At 36.8% G+C, this 19,356-nt stretch overlaps 1 long non-coding RNA gene and 1 pseudogene across 1 annotated transcript; one reads left to right on the forward strand and one right to left on the reverse strand.

The window, feature by feature from the left end:
• The window catches only part of LOC123747185 (zinc finger protein 84-like), a 152,892-nt pseudogene extending 133,990 nt beyond the window's left edge, over positions 1 to 18,902 (reverse strand).
• On the forward strand, positions 9,361 to 12,076 carry LOC138357280 (uncharacterized). The gene is made up of 2 exons (XR_011224909.1): positions 9,361 to 9,642; positions 11,722 to 12,076. It is a non-coding gene; the product is annotated as an uncharacterized lncRNA (long non-coding RNA).
• Positions 18,903 to 19,356: the final 454 nt, after the last annotated feature.

Genomic DNA, 19,356 nt, shown 5'->3' on the forward strand with positions numbered 1-19,356 from the left:
TTATGTTTGTCAAGATTATACTTGTTGCACACAGTTATTTTTGGTTGTATATTGATCGGAATAAAATTCCCTAAATAGACATATGCATCTAATACATGATATGGGGGAAGAATTACCAGTATAAACGGCTAAAGTCACCCACCTGCAACCCGTTTGGGACAAAATACCATTTGATCGAAGTTATCCACACCTTTCATGAACTTATTGTACCATGCAGCCTAGTGGTGAGAAAGAGAGCCTCATAGCGCGCAGTTTGAAACAAACCCAAAGTAAATCGGATAAAAATTGAATTTTATACAAATATTTTTAAAAGTAGACATAACTTTATGTCCACTATGCGTTTACGTTAGACGAAACCGAACGCGCCGGCGCGTCCAGATAGCGCGAAAGTGTTAATACAATTGGGGTGTAGATAACAGCTGGCATTTTGTGGCCGGCCGGTCGCTCCCTGAGCCATTGGGGGGGTGGGGGGTGGGAGGGGGGGTTGTTTCCTGGATGCCTCCCTCCCTCTAACAGCCTACGTACTGTACTAATACCTATTTAGAATAAATTTTGAGGAGGCCAATAAAACAAGCACAGGTCGTGTGAACGTTAGGCCTTGGTGAGGTGGCTGGCATCATTTGTGTTGGTGTCAGGGGAGGCAGGCGGTGTCAGGGGAGGCAGGCAGTGTCAGGGGAGGCAGGCGGTGTCAGGGGAGGCAGGTGGTGTCAGGGGAGGCAGGTGGTGTCAGGGGAGGCAGGTGGGGTCAGGGGAGGCAGGTGGGGTCAGGGGAGGCAGGTGGTGTCAGGGGAGGCAGGCGGTGTCAGGGGAGGCAGGCGGTGTCAGGGGAGGCAGGTGGTGTCAGGGGAGGCAGGCGGTGTCAGGGGAGGCAGGTGGTGTCAAGGGAGGCAGGTGGTGTCAAGGGAGGCAGGTGGGGTCAGGGGAGGCAGGTGGGGTCAGGGGAGGCAGGTGGGGTCAGGGGAGGCAGGTGGTGTCAGAGGAGGCAGGCGGTGTCATGGGAGGCAGGTGGTGTCAGGGGAGGCAGGTGGTGTCAGGGGAGGCAGGTGGTGTCAGGGGAGGCAGGTGGGGTCAAGGGAGGCAGGCGGTGGAAAGAGGCAGGTGGTGTCAGGGGAGGCAGGTGGGGTCAGGGGAGGCAGGCGGTGTCAGGGGAGGCAGGTGGGGTCAGGGGAGGCAGGTGGTGGAAAGAGGCAGGTGGTGTCAGGGGAGGCAGGTGGGGTCAGGGGAGGCAGGTGGGATCAGGGGAGGCAGGTGGGGTCAGGGGAGGCAGGTGGTGGAAAGAGGCAGGTGGTGTCAGGGGAGGCAGGTGGGGGCGAATGGTAGGCAGGTGGGATCAGGGTAGGCAGGTGGGGTCAGGGGAGGCAGGTGGGATCAGGGGAGGCAGGTGGGGTCAGGGGAGGCAGGCGGTGTCAGGGGAGGCAGGTGGTGGAAAGAGGCAGGTGGGGTCAGTGGTGGAAGGTGTTGTCAGGGGAGGTGGAAGTGGAGAGAGAAGGGTGGTGACCACGCATGGCTGCCAAACCTCTCATTCATACTCTATTATAAATCTCAATCTTAGCTGTAAAATATTTATGCCAAAATATGTTAATTTTCGTGTATTAATATACATTATTAATCATTAACACGTTTTATTGTTTCCTGAAGAAAACAATAGCTGACTTGGCATTGTGGTGTGTATGGCCGGGTACCTGGGGTGTGGGGGGTTTGGGGGTCCTGGAGGTGTGAGAGGAGACCTGTCAACCCATCATTTTTTTTTGTCGGGCGAGTTGAGATGCTTCCAAGCCTGCTGCTTCAATACACGGTGTGGGTGGTGTGGGGTGTGTGGGTGGTGGTGTGGGGAGTGTGGGTGGTGGGGGCGAATGGTGTTAGTGGTGTTGGGGATGGTGTGGGGGTGTGGGGGGTGGTGTGGGTGGTGTGGGGGGTGGTGTGGGGGATGGTGTGGGTAGTGTGGGGGATGGTGTGGATGATGTGGGTGGTGGTGTGGGGTGTGTGGGGGATGGTGTGGGTGGTGGTGTGGGGTGTGTGGGTGGTGGTGTGGGGAGTGTGGGTGGTGGGGGCGAATGGTGTTAGTGGTGTGGGGGATGGTGTGGGGGATGGTGTGGGTGGTGTGGGGGATGGTGTGGGGGATGGTGTGGGTGGTGTGGGGGATGGTGTGGGGGATGGTGTGGGTGGTGTGGGGGATGGTGTGGGGGATGGTGTGGGTGGTGTGGGGGATGGTGTGGGGGATGGTGTGGGGGATGGTGTGGGTGGTGTGGGGGATGGTGTGGGTGGTGTGGGGGATGGTGTGGGTGGTGTGGGGGATGGTGTGGGTGGTGTGGGGGATGGTGTGGGTGGTGTGGGGGATGGTATGGGTGGTGTGGGGGGTGGTGTGGGTGGTGTGGGGGATGGTGTGGGTGGTGTGGAGGATGGTGTGGGTGGTGTGGGGGATGGTATGGGTGTTGGGATGGTATGGGTGGTGTGGAGGATGGTGTGGGTGGTGTGGAGGATGGTGTGGGTGGTGTGGAGGATGGTGTGGAGGATGGTGTGGGTGGTGTGGAGGATGGTGTGGGTGGTGTGGAGGATGGTGTGGGTGGTGTGGAGGATGGTGTGGGTGGTGTGGAGGATGGTGTGGAGGATGGTGTGAGTGGGGTGGGGGATGGTGATTCTCGCATCTCAGATTATTATTGACACCAAAAGAGCATGAAAAATATTATAATGAAGAACCACACAACAAAGAAACAAACTAATGTGTCCTGGCATATGTTTAAAAGAAAAACAAATAAGAAGGTTGTTGGGGCCGGACGGATGGAACGAATTCCGCAATGGAACGAATCGGCTTCGCCCCATATAGTTCGTTCAAGTGAGGACACACTGTATATATATATATATGTCGTACCTAGTAGCCAGAACTCACTTCTCAGCCTACTATTCAAGGCCCGATTTGCCTAATAAGCCAAGTTTTCTTGAATTAATATATTTACTATAATTTTTTTTCTTATGAAATGATAAAGCAACCCTTTTCTCTATGTATGAGGTCAATTTTTTTTTATTGGAGTTAAAATTAACGTAGATATATGACCGAACCTAACCAACCCTACCTAACCTAACCTAACCTATATTTATAGGTAAGGTTAGGTTAGGTAGCCAAAAAAAGCTAGGTTAGGTTAGGTTAGGTAGGTTAGGTAAACGAAAAAACATTAATTCATGAAAACTTGGCTTATTAGGCAAATCGGGCCTTGAATAGTAGGCTGAGAAGTGCGTTCTGGCTATTAGGTACGACATATTATATATATATATATATATAAATATATATATATGTCGTACCTAGTAGCCAGAACGCACTTTTCAGCCTACTATGTGAGGCCCGATTTGCCTAATAAGCCAAGTTTTCCTGAAATAATATATTTTCTCTATTTTTTTTCTGATGAAATGATAAAGCTATCCATTTCATTATGAGGTCAATTTTTTTTTATTGGAGTTAAAATTAACGTAGATATATGACTGAACCTAACCAACCCTACCTAACCTAACCTAACCTATCTTTATAGGTTAGGTTTCGTTAAGTAGTCGAAAAAGTTAGGTTAGGTTAGGTTAGGTTAGGTAGGTTAGGTTAGGTAGGTTAGGTAGTCAAAAAACAATTAATTCATGAAAACTTGGCTTATTAGGCAAATTGGGCCTTGCATAGTAGGCTGAGAAGTGCGTTCTGGCTATTAGGTACGACATATATATATATATATATATATATATATATATATATATATATATATATATATATATATATATATATATATATATATATATATATATATATATATATATGTCGTACCTAGTAGCCAGAACGCACTTCTCAGCCTACTATTCAAGGCCCAATTTGCCTAATAAGCCAAGTTTTCTTGAATTAATTGTTTTTCGACTACCTAACCTACCTAACCTAACCTAACTTTTTCGGATACCTAACCTAACCTAAGCTATAAAGATTTAGGTTAGGTTAGGTTAGGTAGGATTGGTTAGGTTCGGTCATATATCTACGTTAATTTTAACTCCAATAAAAACTAATTGACCTCATACATAATGAAATGAGTAGCTTTATCATTTCATAAGAAAAAAAAATTGAGAAAATATATTAATTCAGGAAAACTTGGCTTATTAGGCAAATCGGGCCTTGAATAGTAGGCTGAGAAATGCGTTCTGGCTACTAGGTACGACATATATATATATATATAAATATATATATATATATATATATATAAATATATATAAATTATATATATATATATATATATATATAAATTATAATATATATATATATATATATATATATATATATATATATATATATATATATATATATATATATATATAAATATATATATATATATATATATAAAATATATATATATATATATATATATATATATATAAAATATATATATATATATATATATATATATATATATATAAAATATATATATATATATAAAATATATATATATATATATATATAAAATATATATATATAAAATATATATATATATAAAATATATATATATATAAAATATATATATATATATATATATAAAATATATATATATATATATAAAATATATATATATATATAAAATATATATATATATAAAATATATATATATATATAAAATATATATATATATATATAAAATATATATATATATATAAAATATATATATATATATATAAAATATATATATATATATAAAATATATATATATATAAAATATATATATATATATATATATATATGTCGTACCTAGTAGCCAGAACTCACTTCTCAGCCTACTATTCAAGGCCCGATTTGCCTAATAAGCCAAGTTTTCCTGAATTAATATATTTACTATAATTTTTTTCTTATGAAATGATAAAGCAACCCTTTTCTCTATGTATGAGGTCAATTTTTTTTTATTGGAGTTAAAATTAACGAAGATATATGACCGAACCTAACCAACCCTACCTAACCTAACCTAACCTATATTTATAGGTAAGGTTAGGTTAGGTAGCCAAAAAAAGCTAGGTTAGGTTAGGTTAGGTAGACGAAAAAACATTAATTCATGAAAACTTGGCTTATTAGGCAAATCGGGCCTTGCATAGTAGGCTGAGAACTGCGTTCTGGCTACTAGGTACGACATATAAATATATATATATATATATATATATATATATATATATATATATATATATATTATATATATATATTTATATGTCGTACCTAGTAGCCAGAACGCAGTTCTCAGCCTACTATGCAAGGCCCGATTTGCCTAATAAGCCAAGTTTTCAAGAATTCATTTTTTTTCGACTACCTAACCTACCTAACCTAACCTAACCTAACTTTTTCGGCTACCTAACGTAACCTAACCTATTAAGATAGGTTAGGTTAGGTTAGGTAGGGTTGGTTAGGTTCCGTCATATATCTACGTTAATTTTTACTCCAATAAAATAATATTGACCTCATACATAATGAAATGGGTAGCTTTATCATTTCATAAGAAAAAAATTAGAGAAAATATATTAATTCAGGAAAACTTGGCTTATTAGGCAAATCGGGCCTTGCATAGTAGGCTGAGAAGTGCGTTCTGGCTACTAGGTACGACATATATATATATAAATTCCTCTAAAGTGTTATGCGTGGTTTCCTCCGAGGCTGTGGGTCCCCCTTCTTCCAGCTAGAGGTGGTACTCCCTTCCTATATAAATATATATATATAAATATATATATATAAATATATAAATATATATATATAAATATATATATATATATAGATATATATATATAAATAAATATATATATGTCGTACCTAGTAGCCAGAACGCACTTCTCAGCCTACTATGCAAGGCCCAATTTGCCTAATAAGCCAAGTTTTCATGAATTAATTGTTTTTCGACTACCTAACCTACCTAACCTGACTTTTTCGGCTACCTAACCTAACCTAACCTATAAAGATAGGTTAGGTTAGGTTAGGTAGGGTTGGTTAGGTTCGGTCATATATCTACGTCAATTTTAACTCCAATAAAAAAAAATTGACCTCATACATAATGAAATGGGTGGCTTTATCATTTCATAAGCAAAAAATTAGAGAAAATATATTAATTCATGAAAACTTGGCTTATTAGGCAAATCGGGCCTTGCATAGTAGGCTGAGAAGTGCGTTCTGGCTATTAGGTACGACATATATATATATAAATATATATATATATATATATATATATATATATATATATATATATATATATATATATATATATATATATATATATATATATATATATATACTCAAGAGATCCATAACCTTTAGGCATTTGTCTTGTATGCTTTGTAACCTTTAAATACACAATATATATATATATATATATATATATATATATTTCCTGCCCGAAACGCTGCGCGTGCTAATGGCTTTACAAGACTGTAATTACCATATTTGTATCCTCACATTCCTTATGTACATTCTTGTATATGCATAAATAAATAAATAAATATATATATATTATATATATATTATATATATATATATATATATATACAGTGGAACCTCTATTAACGAGTTTAATCCGTTCTGGCACCGAGATCGTTACCTGGAAAACTCGTCTTTGGAAACAAATTTCCCCATTTAAAATAAAGGAAATAAATTTAATCCGTTCCACTCCCAAAAACATCCATACTTATATGACTTTTTTTTATGTAAATATAATACTGCACATGTAAATATAAATGTTTTGTTGTAGTGTTTTAATATTTACTTTACCTTATGAAGAGTAGTTGCTGGCTTGAGGGAGACGATGGAGAGGTGGGAAGGAGGAGAGGGGTTATGGTGTGGAAGGAGAATCCACCTCTGAGTCAGGCGGACTCTCTCTTCTTGGGAATTTCACCCAAATTTCATTTCAAATGTCACACAAGGATGCGTTAGACCAGCACCAAATAAAAAACTACGTTGATTACACTCGTTGTGTCAACAATATAATAGTCTTACCACGAAGATACAATACAACGCCGTTTTCTCAAATAGGCAATGTGGTTATTAAAGAAAACAGAAATTTCTTGGCAAACATGTATACAAACCCCAAGTCGATTGGATAAGAATTGGATTTTATAGAAATATTTGCTCAAATGACGCTTGAGCGCGGTGTTTGGGTGCATTCAAGAGAAAAAAAGTGTGTTACGTTCAAGCGACATATACCTGCGAAAGTGATAACACTTTCATAAAGTGTTAGCACAAAGTGATAAATTAATTAAACATTTTCACACACCGGGTTGTCACTGCTTTATCAGGGCAGCTTTTTCAAGAATGCGTTCACCTTTTCAAACATTCGAAACACTTCCCTGATCTCAGTGGAAGAGGCAGCATCCTTCCTTACCTCCTCATTCCCTTACTAATAGTGTACATTGTTGATGAGGACCTGCCATATTTCCTTGTGAGATCAATCACACAGACACCACACTCATGCTTTGCTATAATTTCCTTCTTCAAATCAACAGTAATTGTGTCTTTCTTCCTCTTGACAACACTATCTTTAGCAAGCAGCTTCTTTGGAGACATCGTGTGTTACAAATTGTAGTCGCAAAACCACTAAAAACTCAAAGAAAAGCTCAAATAAATCCAGAGGGATGCTTGTCGTGTGAGATACAACAACAACACTGGCGTCGGAGGAGTCCGAGAATTTGCGAGAACCCGCGAGACGCTAGGAAGCGCCATGTGGTTTCACTCATTAATAGAGGCGAGCTCGTCAATAGAGACAAATTTGCTGCGAGTGGCTTGCTCGTTACTGGAAAAACTCGTTAATAGAGCCACTCGTTAATAGAGGTTCCACTGTATATTATATTTATATATTATTATATATTATATATATATATTATATATATAATATATATATATATATTATATATATATATATATATATTATATTATATATATTATATTATATATATATATTATATATATATATATATTATATATATTATGTATATATATTATATATATATATATATACATATATATATATATATATATATATATATATAAACTTGTTATATGGCAAATAAATAAATATTATTTCATTCTTGGGGTCATGAATGCTGGGGTGTGTTTACAGCACATGATGGCGGTGTGCGTCTATGGGTGCCAATGAGTCTGAGAGCAGTGGCCCTCTTCCATTGTTATTCAACAATTTTGAGATCCATTGGCACTATTGGTCATGGCCCAGCCAACAACTTCAAAAGGTAACAATTATAACATCAAACTTTATTTAGAAGGTTTTAATTTAGTATGAATTTGCAGTGTTCCACATACAAACATCATTAGATATACCGATAAATTAGTCCTCAGGCAGACTCAGGTCATTAATGAAGATGAGAAAGAGGAGAGGGCCAAGTATGCTGCCCTGAGGAACACCAATGTTGATAGGTAGGGTGGGAGAAATTGAATTGTTCACAGAAACATACTGGAGCCTGTCAGTAAGGTAAGATTTGAGGTATTGTAGGGAGTGTCCTCTGACTCCATAATGATGTAATTTAATAAGAAGGTTTTGGTGGTCGACAGTGTCAAAAGCCTTACGCAGGTCCACAAATAACCCAACAGGGAACTCATTTTTATCAAGAGCTGCATGAATTAAGTTAATCATACTAATAAGTGCATCGTTAGTGCTTTTTTTGGGTCTGAAGCCATATTGGCAAGAGCTAAGTATATTGTGCTTGGCTAGATAAGAGTAAAGCTGCTTGTAGATTAGTTTTTCAAAAATTTTTGATAAGTTAGGCAGGATTGAAATAGGTCTGTAGTTGTTAACATCTGTGGGATCACCACATTTGTGGACAGGCGTCACTCTCGCTTTTTTGTCTTTATGAAGACGAGATCGTCATGAGGCCTTTTGTTCATTAGGATTTTACCCTTTCTTTTCAGATGGCAAAAATGCGTGGTGCTGGGTATGAAACCGTGTTCATCTATTACAAGAAAGGACTCCATAAAGCTACTCAAGGCATTTTGCCAGCAGATTGCCTAACAGCAGCAGACTGTAAATCGATAAGCAATATCTTCCATTTGTGTAAGTACTGTATTGAATATACTAATGCAATATTATATAATATAATCTAATATAATATAATTGCATATACTAATGTAATATATTTTAATATAATGTAATAAAAGTAATGCATAGACCTTAATGCAACAAATAAAATAACCCTCTAGGATTTGTCTTTGCTTTTCTTATTTTTGAAATATGAAGTTCATAGTTTTGCTTTCCTTTCCTTTCACATTTCATGTTTAACTTTTCTGACTAGTTGGACAAAATATCATGCATACAAGGTTCTTAACCACATTGTTATACATTTGGGGTCACTATTATCTGAACTGATAAACTTATATTATATACTATATTACTGTTCTATGCTAAAAATAAGTTTAAATGTTAAATATTGAATATAAAAACAATTCCTTGTTACCTTGCCTGTTGCCAGATTCACATCCCAATACATGATAAGCACACCTCCCATGAAAGGTATATTGCCAACATATTTTTGCTGATAATTTAATAATTAAATTATAATAGAAATTTTTATTTTCAGATCGCAAGAGGAAGTTGGAGGCTGCAGAAGTAAACCAACTCACAGTTGAACATAATGATTCTGTGACACCATTGACTAGAGGTCAGTAAAATAAATAAATAAATAAATAAATAAATAAATAATAAAAATATATATATATATATATATATATATATATATATATATATATATATATATATATATATATATATATATATATATATATATATATATATATATATATATATATATATCGTACCTAGTAGCCAGAACGCACTTCTCAGCCTATTATGCAAGGCCCGATTTGCCTAATAAGCCAAGTTTTACTGAATTAATTTATTTTCTCTAATTTTTTTCTTATGAAATGATAAAGCTACCCATTTCATTATGTATGAGGTCAATTTTTTTTTTTATTGGAGTTAAAATTAACGTAGATATATGACCGAACCTAACCAACCCTAGCTAACCTAACCTAACCTATCTTTATAGGTTAGGTTAGGTTAGGTAGTCGAGAAAGCTAGGTTAGGTTAGGTTGGTTAGGTAGTCGAAAAAGAATTAATTCATGAAAACTTGGCTTATTAGGCAAATCGGGCCTTGCATAGTAGGCTGAGAAGTGCGTTCTGGCTACTAGGTACGACATATATATACACACACACACACACACACACACACACACACACACACACACACATACAGTGGGAGTTTGAAGCACTAGGCAGGTAGGTAAATGAGGATGAAATTAGGTATTTTTGGGTTTTACTTTTGAATAAGGCAGAAAACTGAACATGATTAAGGTAGCTGCAGAAGGCTTATTAACCAATATGAGGCAGCTCCTATTTATATCCACCCAATCTCATTTATATATATGTCTAACCAATTCTTTAAATACTCAAGGGGTCCTACTTTTGTTACGTGGTAATTCTTTCAAGTAAGTTTATTGAGACAATAAAAAAAATACATCTCAAAGTGATAGAGTAGCTTAGGCTATTTCTACACCCCTCCACTTCAAGTCCCTCAAGGGGTGCACAAATTTATTGAGTACAAATACACAAATCACAATACAGTACATGTATCCCATTTAAAATTGCAGGTTAATATAGTAAGCACAGCATATTTGCATTTGCATATATAGCATATCAATTTGAACAATTTCTGTTAGTAATTTGTAAGTGGTGATCATATTACCTCTATTTCTTCTATCTTCTACTGATGGCATGTTTAACGCCTCTAGTGTCGCCTCGTAACTCTTTGTTTTTCAGTTCCAGGAGCCATGTTTTGCTGCATACCGTTGCACCTTTTCAAGTTTATTTATGTGCTTCTTGAGATTTGAGTACCATTCAACTGCTGCATGCTCCAGTTTTGGTCTCACAAAAGTCATGAACATTTTCTTTAGTCTTTCACCATCCTTATAATTAAAAGCAAGTCTGAAGTTGTAAAGTAATGCACAAGCTCCTCTTACTATGTGAGAGGAGCTTTTTGTTCCTCTGGCAGTAGCTTACTATCTAAAACCACCCTTACCTTTATAAGTGTTTCCAGGGCTTAGCCTTCCCATGGTCGTCGACCAGGCCTTCTTGTTGCTGGACCGGTCAACCAGGCTGTTTGACGCGGCTGCTCGTAGCCTGACGAATGAATCACAGCCTGGTTGATCAGGTATTCTTTGGAGGGTCAGCTAGTTATGCCCCTTGTGTGTAGTGTACAGCATGTTGTGTGGGACTGTCAAAAGCTTTTTTAGGTTTAGATAGACAGTAAATCCAACAACCTTTTTCTTGTAATATATCTGTGACTCTATCATGAAAACTAAATAGATTTCACTTCATCTTCCTGTTAGAAAACAATACTGTGTCCAATATTATGTTATGACTCCAGGTGTTCTAGGTACTGCATATCAAACATTAATACCTTCCTCCCTTGGGAAAGTGTGTGTTTGCCATACTAGATACTTTGCATAGCAGAAAACACTGGCCTTATTATTGGCCAGTGTTTATAGAGCAAAAAGTAATGGTTCATAGTTGATCAGCCGGCTTCAACATTGGAGCCCTTCTTCCTGATGCTTGCAGTTAAATTTTTAGTTATAGATGTGAGCGAATTATAACATGGAATTTTCTCATTTTTAATTATAAGTTTATTATATATTTTTTCCATTATTATTATTATTATTAATATATATTCTATCTTTTCTAGATTCTAATGGCATTGGATCTGCTATAAATCAGGATCTTAATGATGTCGATTTAAGGGATAATGACAAGACAACAGACTTGGAAATATCTGGAATACAGCAGCTAGATGATGATTCATCAACCCCAGATATGGGGGAGGAGGAGAAACCCCCAAAATTCAGGAAAATTTGTGATTTTCCAGGATTTAAAAAAAAAAACATTGCCAGCCAGGCTTAAATAATTATAAATGTCAGTCAGGGTAAAGTAATTAATGAAGTCAGGATATCCTTTTATTAAGTTTCTATAAAAACCTCTCTTAGCAAGTGTTTGCCTGTACCATGAAAAAGTAATAAAGTAAAACCACTAATTAATGCTAATGCTCTGTGTTTTGATTAATATTCCTTTTACATAAAGAATTAGGCAAAAAGTAGGCAAGTAGGGGTTGTAAAAGATACAGTGTGAGTTTGAAGCACAAGGTAGGAAACTATGAGGATGAAATAAGGTTCTTTTTTTTTATTTTACTTTTGAACTAGGCATGGTTTGGAAACTTTTTTAAATTATCAGTGGGAAAATTCCAAAGACTGGGCCCTTTTATTTGCGTGGAGTGTTTGCACAGATTTAGTCTTACTCTGAGGATATATAAGCGATATTTATTTCCGGTATGGTGCTCATTAGTTCTATTAAATAAATAGTGAAAAAGTTTCAGATCAACATTAGCATTTAGGAACAAGGTTTTGTACATGTAGATTGCACAGGAGAATGTGTGGAGTGAGTGTATGTTTAGCATGTCAAGGGACTTAATAGCGAAGAAGATCTTAAAGGATCAGGTCTTTCTATGGGCTACAGAAAATAATATAGTGTTTAACGAAGATAAGTTCCAGCTCATGTGCTATGGAAAAAATGAAAATATAAAAACGGAAACCACGTACAAAACTCAGACAAATCATAACATAGAATGAAAAGGCAATGTAAAGGATCTGGGTGTACTCATGTCGGAAGACCTTACCTTTAAAGAACACAATAAAGTAGCCGTCACAACTGCAAGAAAAATGACAGGTTGGATAACAAGAACTTTTCACACTAGAGATGCTATACCGATGATGATACTTTTCAAAACGCTTGTGCTCTCTAGAGTTGAGTACTGCTGCACAATGACAGCCCCCTTTCATAGCTGGAGAAATTGCTGACCTGGAAAGCGTGCAGAGATCCTTTACTGCTAGAATCCACTCAGTAAAACATCTAAATTACTGGGACCGACTAAAGAGCCTAAATCTGTACTCTCTTGAGCGCAGGCGGGAGAGGTACATAATAATTTACACGTGGAAAATATTAGAGGGGCTGGTCCCAAACCTGCACACAGAAATAACATCACATGAGACCAGAAGAAATGGCAGGATGTGCAGAATACCCCCGTTGAAAAGCAGAGGTGCAACAGGTACTCTGAGAGAGAACTCTATAACATCAGAGGCCCGAGACTGTTCAACACGCTTCCACTACACATAAAGGGCATAACTGGCCGACCCCTCACAGTGTTCAAGAGAGAACTGGATAAGCACCTCCAAAGGATACCTGATCAACCAGGCTGTGACTCATACGTCAAGCTGCGAGCAGCCACGTCCAACAGCCTGGTTGATCAGTCCGGCAACCAGGAGGCCTAGTCAACGACCGGGCCGCGGGGACGCTAAGCCCTGGAAGCACCTCAAGGTAACCCTCAAGGTCAAGGTAGCGGGGGCTGTGTGTTATCTGACAACAAAGTTTGTTATAGTTCGGTTCCTGCATCCTCTCCGAGACACAAACCAGGGTTTTACACAATTTCACCATGCACTCGGGCTCTGTCAACAAGCTATTCTACCACTTCGCCCTGACTTCAATACACACCGAAATCACAATAGTTTCACAATTCAGTTAGCCAAAGACGGATTTTATTGACTTCAGTATTAACTGTCTTTCAGAATAAGAGGATGAGGACAGGAGAAAATGAAGGTTTTGTCAAAGGCAAATAAAATTGGCTAGTGTTCTGAGGCATTTGGAAGGTCATTAATGGAGACGAGAAAGAAGAGAGGGCCAAGTACACACTGACATGTGGAACACAAATGTTAATGGGTAGGGTGGGAGAATTCAATTCGTTCACAAAAACATACAAGATACTTACCTTAGTGATTGTAGCCTGTCACTAAGGTAAGATTGAAGGTATTGCAGGAAGTGATATCTGACTCTATAATATTGTAGTTTAAGAACGAGGTTATTGTGGTTAACAGTGTCAAAACATTACATAGGTCAGGAAATAACCCAACAAGGTACTCATTATTATCAAGAGCAGCATGTATCAACTTCATACTAATCCGTACATCATTGATGTGCATCATTTTTGGATCTAAAGCCATATTGGCAAGAGCATAGTGTTTAGATACATACGAGTAAAGTTGCTTGTATATTAACTTTTAAGATAATTTAGACAAGTTTGGCTAGATTGATATTGGTCTGTAATTGTTGACATATGTGAGATCACAACTTCTAGGGACTGGGCTAACTTTTTTTTGTTAATATCAGGAAAGGTGTGGAGTTCAAGTGATTTGTTGTAGAGCAATGCAATGGCTGTAGCATGAAATCAGGAGTTTTTTTTTGTAAGTTACAGTTTGTATCTCAGCCAGGGCACCTGACTTTGGTTTAAGAGAAAAAATAATGTCATTAACATCAGAGGTATTAGTGGGAGTTATATAATATTGATATAATAGACTATAAACAATATATTTACCAGGTAAACTCGGGTAAATATATTGTTGAAGTTTAATGTCATGTTTTAAGTTCTAAATTAGCTGAGTGAGGTAGCACCAGGTCGTAACTAAATAATAAACATATATACAGTAATTCATATCCAGAGTCTGACTAATATATTTGCCAGTGTTGATTCAGGGTAATATCAATGCCAGAGTCAGATTAATATAACTGCCAGAGTCAGGTTAATAAATGCCAGAGTCATGCTAATACATGTACAAAAAAATGTACTCAGTTGTAATGTAGTCACCTAGTTGTATTTAAGGAGGTTGAAATTTAAAATTCAAAATATATAATTTGAGAAAGATTTCTAAAAAACATATATATACCATTTTAATATTTAAACTGTTTAATATGATAAAACAGTTTGAAGCATTAAAAGCCACAACATAGGAGAAATCTGAGAACAAGAGATGTTTTTTTACCCACATGATTATTAACATATGGAACTACCTACCCGCCGAATACGTAAATGGCAAAACTCTACTAACTTTTAAAGTACAGATCATCAAGGCAAATGAGGGGACCTTCTACAAGCAGCTGGCTTTCAGTCTTTTTCAAGACCACTAGTATTTCTGGATCTCAGGTAAACTCAGGTACAGTAATATGCCTGAAGTAATAGTGTAATAGTGCCTTTGCGTAATAGTGGCTTTAGGCATTGTATGTACTAGCTCTACCTATAAGTCAACCAATCTTTGTAAAAATTTATTGCATGTATGTACCTTACATAAATAAACATTTTATTTTATTTTATTTATTTATATAATTCTGTACAATATCACAGGTATGAATTCCTGCTAGGCTAAATTGCTAACTCTCTCTGCACACTCTTGTATCAACTCCTAGCATCTTCAACTGGTAAGCACCACACTAAATACACAGTAGGTAATTACAGTACAGTAATTACAGTTCAGTAATTCTTAACTAAATAATAAGAGTATCTCCAGCAAAATAAGAACTTTATTTACGAGACTAATGACACTTATATATCATGTAAGATGAAACAGTATATTGTAACAAGGTGTTTATATCATTATATTATCATTTTTACTTTCTCAACCCAATGTACCTTCTAATAAATAAATAAATAAAAAAATAAATAAATAAATATATACACAAGAATATTCACACACATTATATATATATATGTCGTACCTAGTAGCCAGAACGCACTTCTCGGCCTACTATGCAAGGCCCGATTTGCCTAATAAGCCAAGTTTTCATGAATTAATTGTTTTTCGACTACCTAACCTAACCTAACTTTTTCGGCTACACACACACACACATTATATATATATATATATATATATATATATATATATATATATATATATATATATATATATATATATATATATATATATATATATATATATATATATATATATATGTCGTACCTAGTAGCCAGAACGCACTTCTCTGCCTACTATGCAAGACCCAATTTGCCTAATAAGCCAAGTTTTCATGAATTAATATATTTTCTCCAATTTTTTTCTTATGAAATGATAGAGATACCCATTTCATTATGTATGAGGTCAATTTGTTTTTATTGGAGTTAAAATTAACGTAGATATATGGCCGAACCTAACCAACCCTACCTAACCTAACCTAACCTATCTTTATAAGTTAGGTTAGGTTAGGTAGCCGAAAAAGTTAGGTTAGGTTAGGTTATGTAGGTTAGGTAGTCGAAAAACAATTAATTCATGAAAACTTGGCTTATTAGGCAAATCGGGCCTTGCATAGTAGGCTGAGAAGTGCGTTCTGGCTACTAGGTACGACATATATATATATATTTATTTATTTATGCATATACAAGAAGGTACATTGGGAATGTGAGGATACATAATATGGTAATTACAGTCTTGTAAAGCCACTAGTATGCGCAGCATTTCGGGCAGGTCCTTAATCTAAGAAAATTTTAAGTAGGTAAATACTTGCAAAATTTATAGACAAAAAAAATGATAACAGTTACATGGAATGAAAAAAAGAAGATGAGAGAAAATTATAGGTACAGTATATTAAAGCACATAGGTAGCTAAGATTGATTACAATGACAGCTTGAATGGTAGTTGACAAAAATTGGTAGGCACAATACAGTAGAAAACAATATAAGATTGATTGCAATGACAGCTTGAATGGTAGTTGACAAAAATTGGTAGTCACAATACAGCATATGGCTATTATATATATATATAAATTATATATAAAAGGTGTCTACGTATAAAGATTCACACATTCTGGACTGACTACCTAAAACGGTAATTTTGCTTTATCATCTGAATGCACCAAACTGTGCCTTTTCATATTTCCAAACTGAAGTTTGGAAAAAACACGAAAATGAATATATCCATGAAAACTGAATCACGTCCTACTATATGGAGAATTGTTAGTTCTTTTTCATACTAATATGTCTAGTTTGTGTCATATAAGTATTCATCCCGATGGTTGGTAAATATTGGTGAAACAGAAGGATAAAAGTCAAACATCTGTTAACTTTTCTTTTAAAGTACTGTATAGCTGGAAAATATCAAGGCAAACCTTCGACAATCTGCCGATTTCCTTTCCTCTTCAAGGCTACTATTGTTAGTGTCTGCCACAGTAAACCTATGTAAAATCGGAAAAAAATTTTCAACAGGACCCTGCACTAGAGTTGATGTTGGGAGATGCTCTGCTTTGTGGCTGATGGATTAATATTTGACTGTTGGTCAGGACTTGAGCATTGGTAATTACAGTTACACTGTTGGAGCACTAGACGGTCAATGGTCGTCGTTCTTCTTTATGATAGGTTCAGTTTATTGTTTAGTCACGGGAGACATCTCCCGTCAGGCAGGGTGCGATCGCACCTCCACAGATCTCCAGTATCATCTATTGATACTGGTAATGGCTCAGAGAGGGCATCCACTTACGAGCTATTCATGGCTGTGCCACCTTTTGGGTGGCTTAATCTTCATCAATCACCAATCAATCAATCTATTGTTTAGTGGCCAGTATTATTCAGTTTATTGGCCAGTGCGTTGGCATCAGTTCTCATTGACGAACGAGCAAAAATTAGAAGGATTTAAATCGTAATTTAAATAGTTATCTCATTCCTTCTTTCCTTTGAATGTCAGTGACTGTGCTTCTGCTATGCTTAATTGCCTCAAAAGCGGCCAATTTTCATGATACCTTAAATTATAAAGGCAAAATTTGGGCCGAGTATACAAGTATAAGCAAAAAAATTGACTGAGTATCCGCAAAAATTAAGAAAAGAAAACAGCACACCCGTTACATTAAAGAAAACGTATTCCTCGTTTCGGGGAGAATATACTAGGGAGGCCAGCCGGTAACTGGAACAGCCCGATAAGTGCATTTATGTACTAATGTACTAAATATGTAAGTATGAAAATGTACTTATTACACTTAGTATTAAAACGTACTGTCTATTCGGAGGATGCGTTGTACCTGAACATTGCTTAAAAAATTACCAACACTTAACTTAGGAAGTACCGGTGCTCCGGAAATAACGACCAGGGTACAACCCTATATTGGCCGTTAAATCGAGTGGATACTGTACATAACAATGGAATGCACTAGGCAGTGATGTGGTGAACACAGATGCCATACACAGTTTTAAGTGCAGATATGAGAGAAGCCAATAGGCTCAGGAATCTGTACAACAGTTAATTGACAGTTGAGAGGCTGTCAATCAAGAGCTTAAGCTCAACCCCAGCAAGCTCAATTAAGTGAATACAACCAAGCTGACATAAGAAAAATGAGCAAACATACCTCATAGAACAGGTGGCTTCATAGAACAGGTGGCTTCTTCTTGACTCACAATCAGCAATCCTGGGTTCAGTTCCCTGGCAGACCAGAAATGGCTGGATAAGTTTCCTTTCACCTAATGGTTCTGTTCATGAAGAAGTAAATAAGGTTCCAGGAGTCAGGTAAATGTGGGGGTTGCAATCTATAAGAATGTAAACACTTACTTCATTCTATTCAAACACTTAATTAAGTCTATACATTAATTGTTACTGCTCAAGACCATTTACGACAGATTTCAAGTTTGTTCACTTACCATTTTTTGTCTTTTACTGTCCACAAGCGCCGGAGACCAACTGTATTGGTCAGTTGAGACCAATACAACGGGCAGTTGTTGTTGCTGTTGACTTAAGGGTTGTTGTTGCTGTTGACTTAAGGGCGACGACGAAACTAGACGTATGCACACTGCTGAACTGGAATTCCAGTATGAAAACAAAGCCAAACGGCAAATGAAAACCATCAAGTGACGCTGCTCACCTGAATACCCCCGGCAGTGCAGGTGTACCAGGCGTCACAACCACTCGGGCAGTTGAATATTACTGCCTTAAGGCAAAACGTAACCCCAGTGGACAAGACAAGCAAAGCGACCTCTAGAAAGCCGCTCAGCGAAATGCATAAACTTGTAAACAAAGATTCTGACGAAGAAACGAACCTAAAGCTAAGTTTAGCCTATATAATTTATTTATTTACTTATTTATTTATTTATTTACAAGTACAATGGGTATGTGAGATTACATAATTTATTTATTAATTTATATATACATGAGTTCTTATATTCTTATATTCTTGTGCACCCACTACCACGTATTTTTTTTTATTAATTAATTTATTTATTTATTTATGCATATACAAGAAGGTACATTGGGATTGTGAGGATACATAATATGGTAATTACAATCTTGTAAAGCCACTAGTACGCGCAGCGTTTCGGGCAGGTCCTTAATCTAAGAAAATTTTGTAGGTAATTACTTGCAAAATTTATAAAAAATGATAACAGCTACAAAGCAAGAAAAAAAAGATGAGAGAAAATTGTAGGTATATTAAAGCACATAGGTAGCTCAGATTGATTGCAATGACAGTGTGA

This window comes from Procambarus clarkii, chromosome 77, assembly GCF_040958095.1.
Source record: "Procambarus clarkii isolate CNS0578487 chromosome 77, FALCON_Pclarkii_2.0, whole genome shotgun sequence".
Classification (NCBI taxonomy): Eukaryota; Metazoa; Arthropoda; class Malacostraca; order Decapoda; family Cambaridae; genus Procambarus; species Procambarus clarkii.